This window comes from Bos grunniens, chromosome 12, assembly GCF_055505025.1.
Source record: "Bos grunniens cultivar Pamir isolate PY7600 chromosome 12, Bosgru_T2T1.0, whole genome shotgun sequence".
Taxonomy (NCBI): domain Eukaryota; kingdom Metazoa; phylum Chordata; class Mammalia; order Artiodactyla; family Bovidae; genus Bos; species Bos grunniens.
The window spans coordinates 7,704,879-7,727,271 of NC_141176.1; positions in this window are offsets into that span (position 1 = coordinate 7,704,879).

Consider the following 22,393-nt stretch of genomic DNA (forward strand, 5'->3'; position numbering starts at 1 on the left):
AATTTTTTTAAAACATGCAACTGATCTCCAACATTTTTTTAAATTTGCATTTCTTTAAGCAATCTGTGAGAGTTTAAAATACATGCTCTCTTAGTATAGTCAGTCTTTTAAAATTGTAACTATCCTAAAAGTTAGGCAGTAGCATGTCTGGGATTTGTTTGCATTTCCTTAAAGAATCATGATGGTGAGTATCTTTACAAGTGCTTAGTTGCTACTGAAATGTCTTCTCTGGTTAAGTCCTGCTTTAACCATTTGCCCTCTTTATATTTGTTCTATTATTGAGCTTGAGGAGTGTTCATATGAGTGGTTTTCATGTCATGAGTTGAATATTTGATTTTCAAGTATTTCCAGTTAGTGGCTAATCTTTTCATAATCTCGGAACTGTCTTTCAAATAGCAGATTTTTTTTTTTAATTTTGATGAAGCATAATTTATTATATTTTTTATGGGCAATATTTTTGATATGTTTAGTTAACTCTGTGTTTTTCTCTTGTGTGTTCATTTGGACATCTTATGGTTTGAGGTTTTAAATTTTAGTTTATGATTTGCTCCAAAGTATTCATGTTTTGGTTTCATGGTGTAAAATAATTGTCTACGCTTTTAAAATTAAAGCAAGATTGACTTACTATGTTATATTCATTACAGATGTAAAATAAAATGATTCAATACTTTTATAGATTATAGATAATATAACACTATTATGAAGTACTGTCCAGATTCCCTGTGATATATAATACAAATTTGTAAGTTATTTTATGCTTAGTAGATTGTACCTCTTTATCATCTTTACTTGTCTTGCCCATTTCCACACCTCTCACCCCTCTGGTAAACCACTAATTTTCTCTCTGTATCTCCGAGGTTATTTTTGTTTTGCCACTTTTGTTCACTTGTTTTATTCTTCACATTCCACACATGAGTGAAATCATACATGGACTGCAGCACGCCAGACTTCCCTGTCCATCATCAATTCCTGGAGCTTGCTCAAACTCATGTCCATTGAGTTGGTGATGCCATCCAACCATCTCATCCTCTGTCATCTTCTTCTCCTCCTCCTTCAATCTTTCCTAGAATCAGGATCTTTTCAAATGAGTCAGTTCTTCGCATCAGGTGGCCAAAGTATTGGAGTTTCAGCTTCAGCGTCAGTCTTTCTAATGAATATTCAGGACTGATTAATATCCTTTAGATGGACTGATTGGATCTGCATACAGTCCAAGGGATTCTCAAGAGTCTTCTCCAACAGCAAAGTTCAAAAGCATCAATTCTTCACCACTCAGGTTTCTTTATAGTCCAATTCTCACATCTATACATGACTAATGGAAAAACCATAGCTTTGACTACATGGACCTTTGTTGGCAAAGTAATGTCTCTACTTTTTAATATGCTGTCTAGGTTGGTCATAACTTTTCTTCCAAGGAGCAAGCATCCTTCAATTTCATAGCTGCAGTCACCATCTGCAGCGATTTTGAGCCCCCCAAAATAAAGTCTTTCACTGTTTACATTGTTTCCCCATCTATTTGCCATGATGTGATAGGAACAGATGCCATTGTCTTTGTTTTCTGAATGATGAGTTTTAAGTCAACTTTTTCAGTCTCCTCAAGAGGCTTTTTAATTCTTCTTCACTATCTGTATGTCTGAGGTTATTGATATTTCTCCTGGCAATCTTAATTCCAGTTTGTGCTTCATCCAGCCCAGCATTTCACATGATGTACTATGCATATAAGTTAAATAAGCAGAGTGACAATATACAGCCTTGATGTACTCCTTTCCCAATTTGGAACCAGTCTGTTGTTCCATGTCCAGCTCTAACTGTTGCTTCTTGACCTGCATACAGATTTCTCAGGAGGCAGTTCAGGTGGTCTGGTATTCCCATGTCTTGATGAATTTTCCAGTTTGTTGTGATCAACAAAGTCAAAGGTTTTGGCATAGTTAATAAAGCAGAAGTAGATGTTTTTCTGGAATTCTGTTGTTTTTTCAGTGATCCAACAGATGTTGGCAGTTTGATCTCTGGTTCCTCCGCCTTTTCTAAAACCAGCTTGAACATGTAGAATTTCATGGTTCACATACTGTTGAAGCCTAGCTTGGGGAATTTTGAGCATTACATTGTTAGTATGTGAGATGAGTGCAGTTGTGTGGTAGTTTGAACATTCTTTGGCATTGCCTTTCTTTGGAATTGGAACGAAAACTGACTTTTTCCAGTCCTGTCGCCATTGCTGAGTTTTACAACTTTGCTGATGAATTAAGTGCAGCACTTTCACAGCATCATATTATGAGATTTGAAATAGCTAACTGGAATTCCATCACCTCCAGTAGCTTTGTTCATAGTTATGCTTCCTAAGGCCCATTTGAATTTACACTCCAAGATGTCTGGCTCTAGATGAGCAATCACACCATCGTGGTTATCTGGGTCATGAAGATCTTTTTTGTGTAGTTCTTCTGTGTATTCTTGCCACCTCTTCTTAATATCTTCTGTTTCTGTTAGGTCCATACCATTTCTGTCCTTTATCAAGCCCATCTTTGCATGAAATATTCCCTTGGTATCTCTAAATTTCTTAAAGAGATTTCTAGTCTTTCCCATTCTATTTTTTTTCCTCTATTTCTTTTCATTGATCACTGAGGAAGGCTTTTTTATTATACACCTTGGTTACAAATGGCAAAATTTTGTTGTTATTCATATGAATATTATATAAATGAGTAATAACAAAATGAATAATATTCATTTATATAATATACATTTATATATACATATACATGTACATGTCTAGACATTATCTAAACACCCATACCACTTCATTTTTATCCATTCATATGTTTACTGACAAATTGCTTTCATATCTTGGCTATTGTAATTAATACTGTCATGAACATGGGGTGCATATATCTTTATGATTAAATGCTTTTGTTTTTATTTTGTTTTTTTTGCTATATATCCAGCAGTGAAATGCAGAGCCATCTGATACTTCTGGGCTTCCTAGATGGGCTAGTGGTAAAGAGCCTGTCTGCTAATGCAGGTGACATAAGAGCTGAGATTCAATCTCTGGGTCAGAAAGGTCCCCTGGAAGAGGGCTTGGCAACCCACTGCAGTATTCTTGCTTGGAGAGAGGAGCCTGGTGGCTACAGTCCACGAGGTCTCAAAGAGTTGGACAAAACTGAATCAAATTAGCACAGCACCAAGAAAAAGAGAGAGCTCAAACATACATGTTACTTCTAGTTTTACTTTTTTTGATGAAGCTCTATCCTGTTTTCCATAGTGACTACACCAATTTACACTCCCACCAATAGTTTACTAGTCCACTTTCTTGTCTTTCACATGATAGCCATTCTGACAGGAGTGATATCTCATTGAGGTTTTATTTTGTTTTCCCCTGATGATTAGTGGTGTTGACCATTTTTTCATGTGCTTTTTGTCATTATTTTTTTCCCCTTTGGAAGGATTCCTATGTCAATCCTCTACACATATGAGTTATTTTTTGTGTAGGATTATATATGTTCTTTAATTATTTTGATTATTAACACTTTGTCAGACATATCTACATATATTAATATCTTCTCTCTTTCAATAGGTGTATAAGTTTTTTGGTGGGGAGAGATGAGTTCCTCACTGCAGAAACTTTTGCTTGATTAAATAACATTTATTAATATTTATTTTGCTTTTGTTTCCCTTGCCTGAGGAGCTGGATCCTATATATAGAGAGATATGATCTATGTCAGCCCCACTTACAAATATTTCTCTTGATATCTAGTTGTCTTTTTATTTCTTTAACAGTGTCTTTCACAGAGTAGAAGTTTTAACTTTTAATAAAAATCATTTATTGATGTTTTATATCATGGATTATCATTTTGGTTATGTAGCTGAAATGTTAGTGGTAACCTCAAGGTAACCTGATATTTTCTTTTTTTTTCTATTAGTTTTATAATACTGAATTTAAAATCAAACCCATAATCTATTGTTTCAAGTTATTTTTTATGAACACTGTAACATCTTGGCTTAAAGTATTGATCAGTTGATTGATTTCTTGCATGTAGACTTCCAAGAAAAAAAATAGTACTATTATTGAAAGGAATACCCATTTCTATTGAATTCTTTGTGTGTGTGTGTGTGTGTGTGTGTTTGTTTTAACCAGATACTGGGCAGTACATTGCTGGGCACTCTATTTCATTCCACTGACCTGTTAGTATATTATTTGCACGTCCTAAGTTCTCTTCAGTATGGTAGCTTTTTACAAACTATGAAGTTGAGTAGTGTCAGTCCTCCAACTTTGCTCTTCTTCCTCAATATAGTATTCATTATTTGGGAATGTTTCGCCCTTCCATACAAATTTCAGACTCTTTTTGTCTAAACCCACAGAAGAGCTTGCTGGCATTTTGACTGAGATTGAGGTCTCATTTTAATCTGTCTAGGAGTTGAGCTGTATTTAGTGTTTCTTGTAACTGTGGCAAAGACTTAAACTTCTCTTGTGTTCTGATATTTTCCTCCCCTGTTCCTTTGATTCTCTAACTACCCCTCTTCTTTAGACTGAGTCTTCATCTTGAAGGTCTTTTTTTTTTTTTGGCTGCAGTTCAGTTATACTGAAGCTCTATAGGTGTGATAGTAACGTGTCAGAAGTGTAATGTTCTATAACCTTATGATTAAATCTCAGGACTTGTATTACTGGGCTCCACTTTTCACAAATGTTTCTCATCATTTATTTATTCTTTTAGTTAAAACAGAAATGCTAGTGTATACTGGACCGGGTACTTTTCTTTCACCGTGGTTAAATATCAGCTCAGTTCAGTTGCTCAGTCGTGTCCGACTCTTTGCGATCCCATGAATCGCAGCATGCCAGGCCTCCCTGTCCATCACCAACTCCCAGAGTTCACTGAGACTCACGTCCATCGAGTCAGTGATGCCATGCAGCCATCTCATCCTCTGTCGTCCCCTTCTCCTCGTGCCCCCAATGGTTCTGGTTAAATTTTACTATTGCTGATTGGGACTTTGTTATGGAAAACGTTATTGGAATATATTTTAAAAAGACTGTTTTTTTTCATTCCCTCTGCCAGAAACATTCCCCCCCCCCCACTTGGCTCTTTACCATGAGAACTTGGAGATGCTTGAGTAATTAAGCTGCTATGGCATGGGTGCTGAAGTAAGAAAAATAAATTTTACATTTAAATTTCATGAATATATTAAATAAAGCTTCTGGTAACAGAATGCTAGACTTTATTTTCATTTATCCTTTGTCTTAGAAATTCAAATTCTATTTTTATCTCATTTTTGCATATTGTCAAAATTATATTAAAATTATGTATTTTTTATCTTCATCTAGAATCTTAAGCATTTATCTATTTTGTTTAATAGTTTAATGGTTCTCCTAACCTATTTATTATATTCCTTCACAATATAATATTTAACAAAAACCACATATGTGGTATATTGGAAAGCCAATTTAAAAATCCATTGAAATAAAATTTTTACAATATTCTTCAAGTGAGGGATTCCACCCTAAATTATTACTTATTTAATTTTTATCATTGATTGTTTTTTCAACACAACAACTAATATATACAATTTTAATACATCACTTCAATTCAGTAGCTCAGTCATCTCCAACTCTTTGAGGCCCTATAAGGCACAGCACATCAGGCCTCCCTGTCCATTACCAACTCCCAGAGTCCACCCAAACCTATGTCCATCGTGTTGGTGATGTCATCCAACCATCTTATCCTCTGTCGTCCCCTTCTCCTCCCACCTTCAATCTTTCCCAGCATCAAGGTCTTTTTAAATGAATCAGCTTTCCACATCAGGTGGCCAAAGTATTGGAGTTTCAGCTTCAGCATCAGTCCCTCCAATGAACACCCATGACTGATTGCCTTTAGGATGGACTGGTTGGATCTCCTTGCAGTCCAGGAGACGCTCAAGAGTCTTCTCCAACACCACAGTTCAAAACCATCAATTCTTCAGTGCTCAGCTTTCTTTATAGTCCAACTCTCACATCCATATATGATCACTGGAAAAACCATAGCCTTGACTAGACAGACCTTTGTTGACAAAGTAATGTCTCTGCTTTTTAATATGCTGTCTAGGTTGGTAACAACTTTTCTTCCATGGAGAAGAAAAGTCTTTTTATTTCATGGCTTCAATCACCATCCGCAGTGAATTTGGAGTCCAGAACAATTAAGTCAGCCACTGTTTCCCCATCTATTTGCTGTGAAGTGATGGGACCAGACTCTTGAGATGGAGAAGACTCTTGAGAGTCCCTTGGACTGCAAGGAGATCCAACCAGTCCATTCTGAAGGAGATCAGCCCTGGGAATTTTTGGAAAGAATGCTGCTAAAGCTGAAACTCCAGTACTTTGGCCACCTCATGCAAAGAGTTGACTCATTGGAAAAGACTCTGATGCTGGGAGGGAGTGGGGGCAGGAGGAGAAGGGGATGACAGAGGATGAGATGGCTGGATGGCATCACTGACTCGATGGACGTGAGTCTCAGTGAATTCCGGGAGTTGGGGATGGACAAGGAGGCCTTGCGTGCTGCGATTCATGGGGTCGCAAAGAGTCGGACACAACTGAGTGACTGATCTGATCTGATCTGATGGGACCAGATGCCATGACCTTAGTTTTCTGAATGCTGAGCTTTAAGCCAACTTTTTCACTCTCTTCTTTCACTTTCATCAAGAAGGTCTTTTGTTCTTCTTCACTTTCTGCCATAAGGGTGGTGTCATCTGCATATCTGACGTTATTGATATTTCTCCCAGCAATCTTGATTCCAGCTTGTGCTTCTTCCAGCCTAGAGTTTCTCATGATATACTCTGCATATAAGTTAAATAAGCAGGGTGACAATATACAACCTTGATATACTCCTTTTCCTATTTGGAACCAGTCTGTTGTTCCATGTCCAGTTCTAACTGTTGCTTCCTGACCTGCATACTGGAAGGGTACATATATACTCTCAAGAGGCAAGACAGGTGGTCTGGTATTCCCATCTCTTTCAAAATTTTCCACAGTTTATTTTGATCCACACAGTCAAAGGCTTTGGCATAGTCAATAAAACAGAAATAGATGTTTTTCTGGAACTCTGTTGTTTTTTCCACGATCCAGGGGATGTTGGCAATTTGATCTCTGGTTCCTCTACCTTTATTAAAACCAGCTTTAACATCTGTAAGATCGTGGTTCACGTACTGCTGAAGCCTGGCTTGGAGAATTTTGAGCATTACTTTACTAGCGTGTGAGATGAATGCAATTGTGTGGTAGTTTGAGCATTCTTTGGCATTGCCTTTCTTTCGAATAGGAATGAAAACTGACTTTTTCCAGTGTGTGGCCACTGCTGAGTTTTTCAAATTTGCTGAAAAAGTGCAGGGCTTTCACAGCATAAAATATTTATTTTCCTATTTATAATCTATATATTGCAGCAATTCACAAAAGAAAGGAATTATGCAAATAGAAAAAAGACATAGGAATTATTAAAGGCTTACTCTGTGTCAGGTGCTTTTCCAGAGGTGTGTGTAGGTTTACATGGTTACTTGTCACAGTAAATACATGAAAAGATAAAATTTAAATACAAGAAAAATGTAAAACATGAAGCAACAGTTTTCCAATACTATTTTTCCTAACTAGACAGTTAGGTACAAAGGCTTCAATTATTTGAAGGTAATTATATCCATTTAATTATGTCCTAACCAATGTATTTTAATAATCAATGATGTTCTAAACTTGCTGAAAAGGACATCATTTACCATCTCATTGTTCTTTCCAAGTCTGCAGGTTGAAAAGCAGACTTTAATAATCTAATTTTCACCATAAAAAATGGAGCAATGTCCACCAGATTAAAAGAGACAGAGAGAGAGAGAGAGAGAGAGAGATTATTGTGAAAGCCCGAATTGAGCTGGTTTGTCATTCATATGGTCTGCTCAGAATTGCTTTTAACTGCAGAATTTTATATAACTGAGAAAGATTATCTTGCTAAAGTCACTGCAATTTTTGTATGTTCATTACCATATCTCAGCTTATACCTTAACATACTGCTCTAATTTGCCCACTGAGAACGTGAGAGGAATGGAAACAAAAAAATCAAAACACAGAAGTTTAACTGAAAGCCTGGGGTTCTTAAGCTGTACACCATATTTTCTAAAGTGATGGTAAACAAATGATACTTCTTTCCGTACTTTTATATTATGGTTCTTTCCAACCCCACTGTGCATGCAAACACTGGCCTCTAAACATATTTTAAAATTAGTTTTTAAGCAAAACTTGATGTCGAAATCATGAGAGTTCATGGGGAAGAAGCATATTTCTTGTAATTCTAGAAATTCTTAAAATGCTTCATTTGAGGGTATAAGTCAATTTCACTTCTATTCAGCTTTTCTAATTATGCGATATTTTTTATCATTCTGGATACAAAAGAGATTTGAGGTTTTCTCACGAAGATAAAACTATACATCCAAATCAATTTGCATTCTACAGATATGGAAACTTAGCAGGTGCAAGAAACGATTTGATTTAAGTTGGTATTAGTGGTAATGATGTCACTATGAAAAGTGATCTTTTGAACATATGGTAGACACAACGCCTTTGAAAGAAATGAAATCTCTTCAAATACATAACAAATGAGCTTTGTGTGAGCAGTGTCAAATAATCTGATAGTGTATTTAGAGTTTTAAGTTGAGGTTCATTTTTTTTTAAATTTTATATTCTTCTGAATATGAAGTTTTAATTTGTATAAGTAAGACTGAATATTGATGAGTAAAAATGAATTTTATAATTCAAATACATATATTTAAAAAATTTTAGCAACAATAAGAAAGATTTTGCCACACTCTTTCCTCTACAAAAATGCTCACATGTATTTATTATATTTAGGCTATGTTTTACTCTGTTTAGACTATTGTGTAGACCATGGATGAAGAGTTTTTTAAATATTCTAATTATCAATATTTTAGGCTTTTCAAGCCATATAGTTTTTGTTGAAACTACTTAATTCTGTCAATATAGTGTGAATATTTCCATAAACCATATATTTTTAAATGGGTATAGAGATCCTCAGCAGAATTTTATTTAAAAAATTAGGTAGTGGTCTATGAATCATATCTGCTGATCCTTGATTAGATGAGGGCTTTTCAATGGAATTTTTTGGAGGGATGGAAATGCTGTATGACATGTTGTGCAATGTGGAAGTCACTAGCAACATTTGGCTACTGATCACTACAAATCTGTAATAATGCTAAGAAACTAAATTTTAAATTTTATTTGAGTCAATTACTTTAAAAATAAGTAAATAAATATAATTATATATAGCATATCAGATCAGATCAGATCAGTCACTCAGTCCTGTCCGACTCTTTGTAACCCCATGAATCGCAGCATGCCAGGCCTCCCTGTCCATTACCAACTCCTGGAGTTCAACCAGACTCACGTCCATCGAGTCAGTGATGCCATCCAGCCATCTCATCCTCTGTCTTCCCCTTCTTCTCCTGCCCCCAATCCCTCCCAGCATCAGAGTCTTTTCCAATGAGTCAACTCTTTGCATGAGGTGGCCAAAGTACCGGAGTTTCAGCTTTAGCATCATTCCTTCCAAAGAAATCCCAGGGCTGATCTCCTTCAGAATGGACTGGTTGGATTTCCTTGCAGTCCAAGGGACCCCCAAGAGTCTTCTCCAACACCGCAGTTCAAAAGCATCAATTCTTCAGCGCTCAGCCTTCTTCACAGTCCAACTCTCACATCCATACATGACCACAGGAAAAACGATAGCCTTGACTAGACCTTTGTTTTTTTTTTTTTTTTTAAACCAATCATTCTTATATAATTAAATTATCAAGTTATAAAACTTACAATGTTGTAATGAATATCATAAAAAAGATATAAAGTATCATAATGATGGTTCTGATTTCTAATTCTATATTATTTTTGTTTCTTTAAAGGATTATTTCTTTTTTTTTTTCAGTAAGAGTTTTTTTTTTTTTTAATTTTATTTTATTCTTAAACTTTACATAATTGTATTAGTTTTGCCAAAAATCAAAATGAATCCATCACAGGTAGACAGACCTTTGTTTGCAAAGTAATGTCTCTGCTTTTGAATATGCTGTCTAGGTTTGTCATAACTATCCTTCCAAGGAGTAAGCGTCTTTTAATTTCATGGCTGAAGTCACCATCTGCAGTGATTTTGGAGCCCAGAACAATAAAGTCTGGCACTGTTTCCACTGTTTCCCCATCTATTTCCCATGAAGCGATGGGACCGGATGCCATGATCTTCGTTTTCTGAATGTTGAGCTTTCAGCCAACTTTTTCACTCTCCACTTTCACTTTCATCAAGAGGCTTTTGAGTTCCTCTTCACTTTCTGCCATAAGGGTGGTGTCATCTGCATATCTGAGGTTATTGATATTTCTCCTGGCAATCTTGATTCCAGCTTGTGTTTCTTCCAGTCCAGCTTTTCTCATGATGTACTCTGCATATAAGTTAAATAAACAGAGTGACAACATACAGCCTTGACGAACTCCTTTTCCTATTTGGAACCAGTCTGTTGTTCCATGTCCAGTTCTAACTGTCGCTTCCTGACCTGCATACAAATTTCTCAAGAGGCAGATCAGGTGTTCTGGTATTCCCATCTCTTTCAGAATTTTCCACAGTTTATTGTGATCCACACAGTCAAAGGCTTTGGCATAGTCAATAAAGCAGAAATAGATGTTTTTCTGGAACTCTCTTGCTTTCTCCATGATCCAGAGGATGTTGGCAATTTGATCTCTGGTTCCTCTGCCTTTTCTAAAACCAGCTTTAACATCAGGAAGTTCATGGTTCACATATTGCTGAAGCCTAGCTTGGAGAATTTTGAGCATTACTTTGCTAGCGTATGAGATGAGTGCAATTGTGCGGTAGTTTGAGCATTCTTTGGCATTGCCTTTCTTTGGGATTGGAATGAAAACTGACCTTTTCCAGTCCTGTGGCCACTGCTGAGTTTTCCAAATTTGCTGGCATATTGAGTGCGGCACTTTCACAGCATCATCTTTCAAGATTTGGAGTAGCTCAACTGGAATTCTATCACCTCCACTAGCTTTGTTCGTAGTGATGTTTTCTAAGGCCCACTTTACTTCACACTCCAGGATGTCTGTCTCTAGATGAGTGATCACACCATCCTGATTATCTGGGTCGTGAAGATCTTTTTTGTACAGTTCTTCTGTGTATTCTTGCCACCTCTTCTGAATATCTTCTGTTTCTGTTAGGTCCATACCATTTCTGTCCTTTATCGAGCTCATCTTTGCATGAAATGTTCCTTTGGTATCTCTGATTTTCTTGAAGAGATCTCTCGTCTTTCCCATTCTGTTGTTTTCCCTATATTTCTTTGCATTGATCACTGAAGAAGGCTTTCTTATCTCTTCTTGCTATTCTTTGGAACTTGCATTCAGATGTTTATATCTTTCCTTTTCTCCTTTGCTTTTCACTTCTCTTCTTTTCACAGCTATTTTAAGGCCTCCCTAGACAGCCATTTTGCTTTTTTGCATTTCTTTTCTATGGGAATGGTCTTGATCCCTGTCTCCTGTACAATATCAGGAACCTCATTCCATAGTTCATCAGGCACTCTATCTACGAGATCTAGGCCCTTAAATCTATTTCTCACTTCCACTGTATAATCATAAGGGATTTGATTTAGGTCATACCTGAATGGTCTAGTGGTTTTCCCTACTTTCTTCAATTTAAGTCTGAATTTGGCAATAAAGATTTCATGGGCTGAGCCACAGTCAGCTCCTGGTCTTGTTTTTGCTGACTGTATAGAGCTTCTCAATCTTTGGCTGCAAAGAATATAATCAGTCTGATTTCGGTGTTGACCTTCTGGTGATGTCCATGTGTAGAGTCTTCTCTTGTGTTTTTGGAAGAGGGTGTTTTTTTATGTCCAGTGCATTTTCTTGGCAAAACTCTACCAGTCTTTGCCCTGCTTCATTCCGTATTCCAAAGCCAAATTTGCCTGTTACTCCAGGTGTTTCTTGACTTCCTACTTTTGCATTCCAGTCCCCTATAATGAAAAGGACATCTTTTTTGGGTGTTAGTTCTAAAAGGTCTTGTAGATCTTCATAGAACTGTTCAACTTCAGCTTCTTCAGTGTTACTGGTTGGGGCATGGACTTGGATTACTGTGATATTGAATGGTTTGCCTTGGAAACGAACAGAAATCATTCTGTTGTTTTTGAGATTGCATCCAAGTACTGCATTTCAGACTCTTTTGTTGACCATATAGCATATAGCTTATAAGAATTTAACACAAGCATAGACATGCATATTAAACTTTAATGAATAGCATATTATTTTTACTTATTACACTTATTTCTATCATCGTTAATGAAAAAAAGAGACTACCTACTGAATGAGAGAAGATATTTGCAAAAAATAAGTTTGATAAAAAATTAATATCCAAAATATATAAAGAACTCAGTATTAAAAAAAAAAAAACAGAAACACAATCTAAATAAAAAGATGGTCAGAGAACCTGAAAAAGTATTTTTCCAAAGAAGACATAGCGAGCATTAACAAGCACATGATAAGATTCTCAACATCACTAATTATCAGGGAAATGCAAATCAAAACTATAACAAGGTACCATCTCACACTGGTTAGAATGACTCCCTGCAAAAAGATAATAAATAATGTGTTGCTGAAGATGAGGAGAAAAAAATGAACTCATGCACCGTTGGTGGAATTGTAAACTGATGCAGCCACTATAAAAATAGTATGGCCCTTCCTCAAAGTAATTAAAAGTAGAAGTACTGTATAATTCCATAATTCCACTCCAGGGTATTTATCTGAAGAAAATAAGAACACTAATTTTAATAGATATATGCATCCTAAAGCATTATTTACATATCCAAGATGATTTACATATCAACAGATGAATAAGAAGGAATATATGTATGTATGTGTATATATATATATATATATATATATATATCTTTTTTTTTTTTTCCAAAAAAGACATTTAGAGGGTTAACAGGAGCATGATAAGATGCTCAACATCATGTATATAATTATACATGTATATGTGAAAGTCAAAATGTTAGCCACTCAGTCATGCTCAACTCTGCAAACTTTGCTCTGTGGCCTGCCAGGTTCCCCTGTCCATGGAATTCTCTAGGCAAGAATACTGGAAAGAAAGTGAAGTCACTCAGTCGTACCGGACTTTTTGCGACCCCATGGACAGTAGCCTGCACCAAGCTCCTCTGTCCATGGGATTTTCTAAGCAAGAGTACTGGAAGTGGGTTGCCGTTTCCTTCTCCAGGGAATCTTCCCGACGCAGGGATCGAACCCAGGTCTCCCTCATTGTAGACAGATGCTTTACCGTCTGAGCCACCAGGGAAGTCCAACTTCAAAGCAGCGCGGCAGCGACACAGCCCTCCCCACCGCAGGGAGGGCCGCTAGCGGGGCACACGCTGAGAAGGCGAAGAGAGCATCTGCTGTGTCAGAAGACCAATGGCCCCACTGACGCCCAAGGCGGGGACAGGAGACCAAAGGCTAGGGCCAGAGGCTGCACCCAACCTCTGTCTTCCTCACCCTCCCCAACCAGCAGGGGGAAAGACAGGTGAGGGGACCGGCAGACAGACTGAGAAGAGCAGACAAGTTCACCTGGAAAGCCCATCCCTCGTCCTGCATGGCTTAGGTTTGGCCCTAAAGAGCAAGACCACACCACATCGATTAGTTGAGCCAAGGTGGAGCTAGTCCCACCTCCAAGGGATATTTCCAACTCAGGGATCAAACCTGGATCTCTAGTAGGCAAATGTATATAAATATGTATAAATAGAATATTACTCAGAGGTAAGAAATGAATGAAGCTTTACTCTTTGTGACAACACGGATGACTTTAGAGGGTGTTATGAATTGTGAAATAAACAGAGAAAGACAAAACCTGTATGCTTTCACTTATATGTGAAATCCAAGGAATTAAACAAAGGAACGCAAATAGACTCACAGATACCAAAAACAGATTGGTGATTGCCAGAGGAGAGCGTTGGGGGGAAGGGCACAATAGGTGAGAAGGGTTAAGAAGTACAAATTACCAGGTGTAAAGTAAATGTCACAAGAAAGCAATTTACAACATACAGAGTACCGCAAATATTTTATAACATTATATTGAGTATAATCTGTAAAAATAGCAAATTACTACATTGTAAACCTAAACCTAATATAATGCTGTAAGTCAACTTTGTCAATTAAGAAGAGAAAAAAAAATGTTTATAATATTTTATTAGATCTTTATATTACAAAAGTTTTCCAAAATGATTAAACCTATAGATTTTTGAAACTGAGAAGCACAGTAAAAACTGTTATGCTATTGTAGATAACTTACTTTGTGGATTTTGACTTTTTCTGAGAAATTTTTATCTTGTAGAATAATATTTCTGAGGACAAATTTATTGTAAAAAATATTTTACCATAGTATATTTAAAATATAGTCAGCTTCATATCAGGTTTCCCATGTGACACAATGGTAAGAAATCTGCCTTTCAATGCAGGGAACATAGGCTTGACTCCTGGGTCAGGAAGATCCCCTAGAGGAGGAAATGGCAGCCTACTTCAATATTCTTGCCCAGAAAATTCCGTGGATAGAGGAGACTGACAGGGTTGGACACAACTGAGCGACTGAGCATGCACACAGCTTTAATAACAAAAATCCAAATAAAATTAGTTTAAGCAGTGTCAACATTCTGGACATCAGAATGTTTTATTATCAATAACAAAGGCTCAACATTATTTTCAGAGTTCCAATTTCTTTCTTTTTTCAAATTGCATTTTTCAGTATGTTTTTTCTATGTAACTTTCCTCTAGGTCTTAAGAAAAACTACTGCAACCACATGCATACCTTAAATCATCTGTATACGTGTCTCTCTAGTCAGGAAAGTAGTAAATCCTATATAAAAAAACAAGGAAAATTCCTAAGGATATTATCAATATACTTCCCTTTAGAAATATTGCCCAAATTATCCCATGTGCTTTTAGCTATTTTTTTCCCACCACCAAGTGGAATTGAATTTCATAATTAGACTATAACAATTACAATTTTGCTCTTGAACTAGTCTAGGTTGCAAATATCCTAAATTCACTAAATTTTGAATATCTGAAAAAAATTGGATTTTGCAAACAGAGAGTGGCAAAATTTTGTTAATGATCAACACAAATTATTTTCAACAACTGTATATTTAGGAAAATAAAAATTTTGAAAAAAGATAACAATGCTATGCTGTGTAATAAAATGCAATGTAGAAGAAAGGATGGAAAATAAGCTATGTCAGAAAAAATAGTTTACTTATTTGATATAATTAGGAACTACTATTAATTCATTTGATGTAATATAAGTTGGCTTTAATAAATCATTTGACACCATGTCTCAAAAAAACTTACGAAGAAATTAACTGAAAATGGCTTGGATATGAACACTGTCACTTGGACTGAAACTGACTAACAGACCATAAACAAAAATTAATGATAAATGGCACTTAGGAAGTATTTTCAGTTTAGAAAAATTAACATCTTTATAAATACCATGAATACCTTTATAAATAACAATTATATTTTTTGAATGTTTTTAGCAAATGTTTTTATCAATGTGAATAACAAATTTTTGAAAGAAATTATAAGTAAATTAATTAAAAGAGTTTTAACATTATTTTTATGGATGCTTGAGCTTGTGATAGAAAATAAGCTAAAGAAAGATTGCACACAGAGATTTTTATTCCCCCAAAATGCTACAACTGTGAACATCCTTTCAAGGCTTAGGTTTATTATATTTATGGCTTCAAAGACATTTCCCTGAGAAAGGCTTTTCTCCTGTAAGTCAAAGTGTCAGTATCTTTCAAAGAAGATGTTATTTAAACCTACCAATTTTTCTTTCTTGAGGTAGTTTTCTTACATGTACTTTTAAATTTTGTATTGAAATTAAGTTGCTAAATATTGTCTGCAAAGACTATGTGCTTGTCTTTCCTTTATTATTTATTAGACTAGCCATGCCAAAATCAGTTAGAATACCTAAATGAAAGACAGTCTCTGCATTTATGGCAATTATAAAGACAACAACTGTAGGTTTCTTAGATAAATTCTCAATATTTTTGTTTAACAATTGCTTACATGGTGCTTACTATTTGCCTGGCATTGTTCTAAGTTTTTTTTTTTTTTTAATGTCTCATATATTGATATAATAGTAAATATAATGGTATTTAATAGTAAATATTTCCTTATTTACAACAATTCAGAACTTTTACATTTTCTTCATTCTCTCCATAAACTCTGCTAGACAGCCTAGGTTTCAGTAGTAAGTCACAGAATAATTGAAGCTTGGTTGATGAAAAACACCATGAAAACATCATACTGGCTTGACAACTTCAGGACCTTCATACATGTAGAAAAAAAATCTATTTGTTTTATTCATTATTTTTTTTTTTGCTATATGTAAAAAAGGTGACAGTGTATATATATTCTAAATATAGAAAACAAACAGATGGTTGCCAAAGCAGAGTGGGTAGGAGGATGAGAGGAACAGGTGAGAGAGAAATAAGAGGTATAAGCTTCCAATTACAAAATAAATGTCATGGGTATGAAATGAACAGTGTGGAAACAGAGAGAGATATTATATATCTTTGTATAGTGACAGATTGTATTTAGACTTACTGTGGTCATCATTTGAAATGTAGAGAAATATTAAATCACTAGGTTGTACACCAGAACTAAACAGTGTTGTAGGTCAGCTACACTTCAAAAGGGGATAAAAAACAAACAAACAGAAAAAGAGATTAGATTTGAAGTTACCAAAGGTAGTGGGTAGAGATAAGGGAATTGAATGAAGGTAGCTGATTCCTGGGTCTGGGACAAACCCCTGGAGAAGAAAATGGCAACCTAGTTCAGAGTTCTTGCTTGGGAAATCCCACGGACAGAGGAGCCTGGTGGATTTGCAAAAGAGTTGAACACAGTTAGAGACTAAAGCACAACAATAACAAAGTCAAAAGTATGAATTTGCAGTTATAAGATAAATAGGATTCAGTTCAGTTCAGTCACTCAGTCATGTCCGACTCTTTGCAACCTCATGAATGGCAGAACGCCAGGCCTCCCTGTCCATCACCAACTCCCGGAGTTCACTCAGACTCACATCCATTGAGTCAGTGATGCCATCCAGCCATCTCATCCTCTGTCATCCCCTTCTCCTCCTGCCCCCAATCCCTCCCAGAGTCTTTTCCAATGAATCAACTCTTCGCATGAGGTGCCCAAAGTACTGGAGTTTCAGCTTCAGCATCATTCCCTCAAAGAAATCCCAGGGCTGATCTCCTTCGGAATGGACTGGTTGGATCTCCTTGCAGTCCAAGGGACTCTCAGGAGTCTTCTCCAACACCACAGTTCAAAAGCATCAATTCGTCGGTGCTCAGCCTTCTTCACAGTCCAAATCTCACATCCATACATGACCACAGGAAAAACCCCAGCCTTGACTAGACAGACCTTTGTTGGCAAAGTAATGTTTCTGCTTTTGAATATACTATCTAGGTTCGTCATAACTTTCCTTCCAAGGAGTAAGCGTCTTTAGGTTCATGGCTGCAGTCACCATCTGCAGTGATTTTGGAGTCCCCCCAAATAAAGGCTGACACTGTTTCCACTGTTTCCCCATCTATTTCCCATGAAGTGATAGGACCAGATTCCATGATCTTAGTTTTCTGAATGTTAAGCTTTCAGCCAACTTTTTCACTCTCCACTTTCACTTTCATCAAGAGGCTTTTGAGTTCCTCTTCACTTTCTGCCATAAGGGTGGTGTCATCTGCATATCTGAGGTTATTGATATTTCTCCTGGCAATCTTGATTCCAGCTTGTGTTTCTTGCAGTCCAGCATTTCTCATGATGTACTCTGCATATAAATTAAATAAGCAGGGTGACAATATACAGCCTTGACGTACTCCTTTTCCTATTTGGAACCAGTCTGTTGTTCCATGTCCAGTTCTAACTGTTGCTTCCTGACCTGCATACAAATTTCTCAAGAGGCAGGTCAGGTGTTCTGGTATTAACATCTCTTTCAGAATTTCCCACAGTTTATTGTGATCCACACAGTCAAAGGCTTTGGCATAGTTAATAAAGCAGAAATAGATGTTTTTCTGGAACTCTCTTGCTTTTTCCACGATCCAGTGGTGTTGGCAATTTAATCTCTGGTTCCTCTGCCTTTTCTAAAACCAGCTTGAACATCAGGAAGTTCACGGTTCACATATTACTGAAGCCTGGCTTGGAGAATATTGAGCATTACTTTTTTTGCATGTGAGAGGAGTGCAATTGTGCAGTAGTTTGAGCCTTCTTTGGCATTGCCTTTCTTTGGGATTGGAATGAAAACTGACCTTTTCCAGTCCTGTGGCCACTGCTGAGTTTTCCAAATTTGCTGGCATATTGAGTGAAGCACTTTCACAGCATCATCTTTCAGGATTTGAAATAACTCAACTGGAATTCCATCACCTCCACTAGCTTTGTTCATAGTGATGCTTTCTAAGGCCCATTTGACTTCACATTCCAGTATGTCTGGCTCTAGGTCAGTGACCACACTGTCGTGATTATCTGGGTCATGATTAACATTTATGTGTGTATATATATATATATATATATATATATATATATGAAATTTGTTGAGACAAAATTGTAAGATTTCTCATCACAAGGAAATGTTTTCTATTTATTTTATTCTGTATCTGTATATGATGATTGTGGTTAACTAAGCATTATTGTACTGTGAAGAAATCTGAGCAATGAAGAATTGATGCTTTTGAATTATGGTGTTGGAGAAGACTCTTGAGAGTCCCTTGGACTGCAAGGAGATCCAACCAGTCCATTCTGAAGGAGATCAGACCTGGGATTTCTTTGGAGGGAATGATGCTGAAGCTGAAACTCCAGTACTTTGGGCACCTCATGCGAAGAGTTGACTCATTGGAAGAGACTCTGATGCTGGGAGGGATTGGGGGCAGGAGGAGAAGGGGACGACAGAGGATGAGATGGCCGGATGGCATCACTGACTCAATGGACAGGAGTCTGAGTGAAGTCCGGGAGTTGCTGATGGACAGGGAGGCCTGGCGTGCTGTGATTCATGGGGTGGCAAAGATTTGCACATGACTGAGCGACTGATCTGAACTGAACTGAACCATTATCGTGGCAATCATTTCATGATGTATGCAAATCAAATCATTATGATGAATACCTTAAACTTACACAGTGTTATGTATCAATTATATAGCAGAATAACTGGAAGGAAAAATCATAGATTTTGAATAGATGAAAAAAGATACAGCTAAACACAAATCAAAAACAAAAATAAATTGAAATATATGGTGAAAGACTTCCAACCCCAAAAGTACCTTCATGGTTTAAGCCCAAGTGGATACTAAGCCATAATATCTGAATTATATAACTGAAGACGAAAGTGAGAGAACAGGACAAAATAAGACCCATTCTGACTGAGTCAGCCCCCTTTGGGAGCTTTTCCAAGGTCTTAAAATACTTTTATTTGAAATTAATAAATCATAACTTTGTCACATAGTCACATGTAAAGGAGGTGGACAATATAGTCTTTTAGTCTGGGATACGTTTCCTAGCTAAAAGTCAGGATTTTCCTTCTCTAAGGAAGATGAGATGATGTTTTGTTAGGCAATTAATAATCTCTGAAACTAAACATGGTATAAGCTGAAATGTTAAATGGGTGTGAAAAATGCTAATAATCATGTTAAATAATATATTTTCTTAAAATATAAATCTGATCATGTTCACACGCACAAAAGTTTTTAAAATGTGGCTATTTTTGAGGCTGAATAACAACTGGAAAACTAGAAAAGCTTTTGTTATAATTCAGTCTGAGGCCAAAGGCCTGGGAATTGGGTCACTGGTGTTAAGTACTGAAGTTTGAAAGCCCAGTATTCAGGAGCTGCAATGTCTGAAGGCAAGAGAAGATGGATAGCTCAGCTCAAGGAGAATTTGCCAGTTTAAGATTTTTTCACTCCATTCATGTCCCAAGGGATGGAATGATGTCAGCCTATATTGCTGAGGGTGAATTTCTTCACTCAGCCTACTGAATCAAATACTGAAATCCTTTTCAGAAATACTCACATATATCCAGAAATAATGTTGACTGGACTCGGCATCCCTTAGTGTGGTCAACTTGACACATAAAATCAACCATCACAGGGACAATTCATTCAATGAAGCGAACACTACTCTGATACTAAAACCACATGAAGATATTGTGAGAAAATAAAGCTAAAGTTAAATATAGTTTATAAATATAGATGGTAAAATTCTTAATAAAATCTTAGTAAATTGTGTTTAACAATACAAAACAGCAACAAAAAAACCCAAAAATGTCTTGACTAAATGTGGTTTATTTCATGAAACCAGATTGTTAATTGGTGCAGTGACAAGCCAGAAAGTAGAAGGAAAACACATCAAAATAATCCACATACATACACAAAGTATAAAAAAAAAGATAACAATGTGAATAAGTACAGTTTGAATCAATGATATGCAATAAATTGATATAATTGCAGGAGTAAAGCTTAAATTGATCGTTTTGTCATAATGAAGTATCATGTTTCTAACTGTGGTAGGTATCTATTCTCTTACTGTGATCAAATATGCCAGTTTTGCCTTAATATTATGCTCCCCTTTTTACATAGTAATAGAATTTTAGCCTATGTTGGCATCTGAGCTAAATACCTCAGTTGCTTTTGGAGCATGATATGACCTTTTAGCTAATATCTGGTTAACACTTCCATTAGGTTTTCAATATCCATATTAATTAATGTTCTGAATTCACATGCAAGGTTTCTGCAATAGAGCAGACTATTTTGATGAGATGGTTGGATGGTGTCACTGACTCAATGGACATAAGTCTGAGTAAACTCCATGAGTTGGTGATGGACAGGGAGGCCTGGCGTGCTGCAGTCCATGGGGTTACAAAGAGTTGGACAGGACTGAGGGACTGAAATGAACTGAATTTTTACTTACAAACAAGTAATATTCATGTTATTTCTGTACCCACTTTTTTACCCTGGAATGGGCAGAAAAAGAACTAAATATATAAGAGATCTGTGTTTTAGGATAGAACCACTCAAAAAACTGAATTTGGAGTATTTACGTAGAGTAAATTACCCTTCCCTTCTGAGAGAATCACCTTGGAAACTTAGTGGGCAGAATCTGTCCTTGAACACTGATGTGTCAAAAAATATCTGCAGAGAGAAGATGAGGATATGTGCTCAAGACACATTTGTGATGCTTCTATGATTGTTGGTCTGAAAAATCTTTGAATATAAACAAATCTATGTGTGCTAAGTCATTTCAGTTATGTCCAACTCTTTGTGACCCTATGTACTATAACCCAACAGGCTCCTCTGTCCATGGGATTCTCCAGACAAGAATACAGGAGTGGGTTGCCATGCCCTCCTCCAGGAGATCTTCCCAACCCAGGGACTGAACCCAGGTCTTCTGTACTGCAGGTGTATTTTTTTTTTCACCAGCTGAGCTACCAGAGAAGCCCACTCAGATATATATATATATATATATATATATATATATTATTACATCATATCCCAGAAAATTCTATTTTGGCATATTCCTACCTGGAAAGAACAACCCAGGGATCAAACCTATGTCTTAATGCCTCCTGCATTGCCAAACAGATTCTTTACCACTAGTGCCACTTGGAAAGCCATCTGCAGTTAACCTCTCTGGCGTCTTGAGTATCTATATTGAATTTTTTTTAATTTATTTATTTTCTAATTGAAGGATACTTGTTTTACAAAATTGTGTTGTTTTCTGTCAAACCTTAACATGAATCAGCCATCATTTCAGTTCAGTTCAGTCACTCAGTCATGTCTGACTATTTGTGACCCCATGAACCAAAGCACACCAGGCCTCCCTGTCCATTACTAACTCCCGGAGTCCACCAAAACCCGTGTCCATCAAGTCGGTGATGCCATCCAACCATCTCATCTTCTGTCATCCCCTTCTCCTCCTGCCCTCAATTTTTCCCAGCATCGGGGTCTTTTCAAAAGAGTCAGCTCTTCACATCAAGTGGTCAAAGTATTGGAGTTTCAGCGTCAGCATCAGTCTTTCCGATGAATATTCAGGACTGATTTCCTTCAGGATGGACTGGTTGGATCTCCTTGCAGTCCAAGGGGCTCTCAAGAGTCTTATCCAACACCACAGTTCAAAAGCATCAATTCTTCAGTGCTCAGCTTTCTTTATAGTCCAACTCTCACATCCATACATGACCACTGGAAAAACCATAGCCTTGACTAGACGGACCTCTGTTGGCAAAATAATGTCTCTGCTTTTTAATATGCTGTCTAGGTTGGTCATAACTTTCCTTCCAAGGAGTAAGCGTCTTTTAATTTCATGGCTGCAGTCACCATCTGCAGTGAATTTGGAGCCCAGAAAAATAAAGTC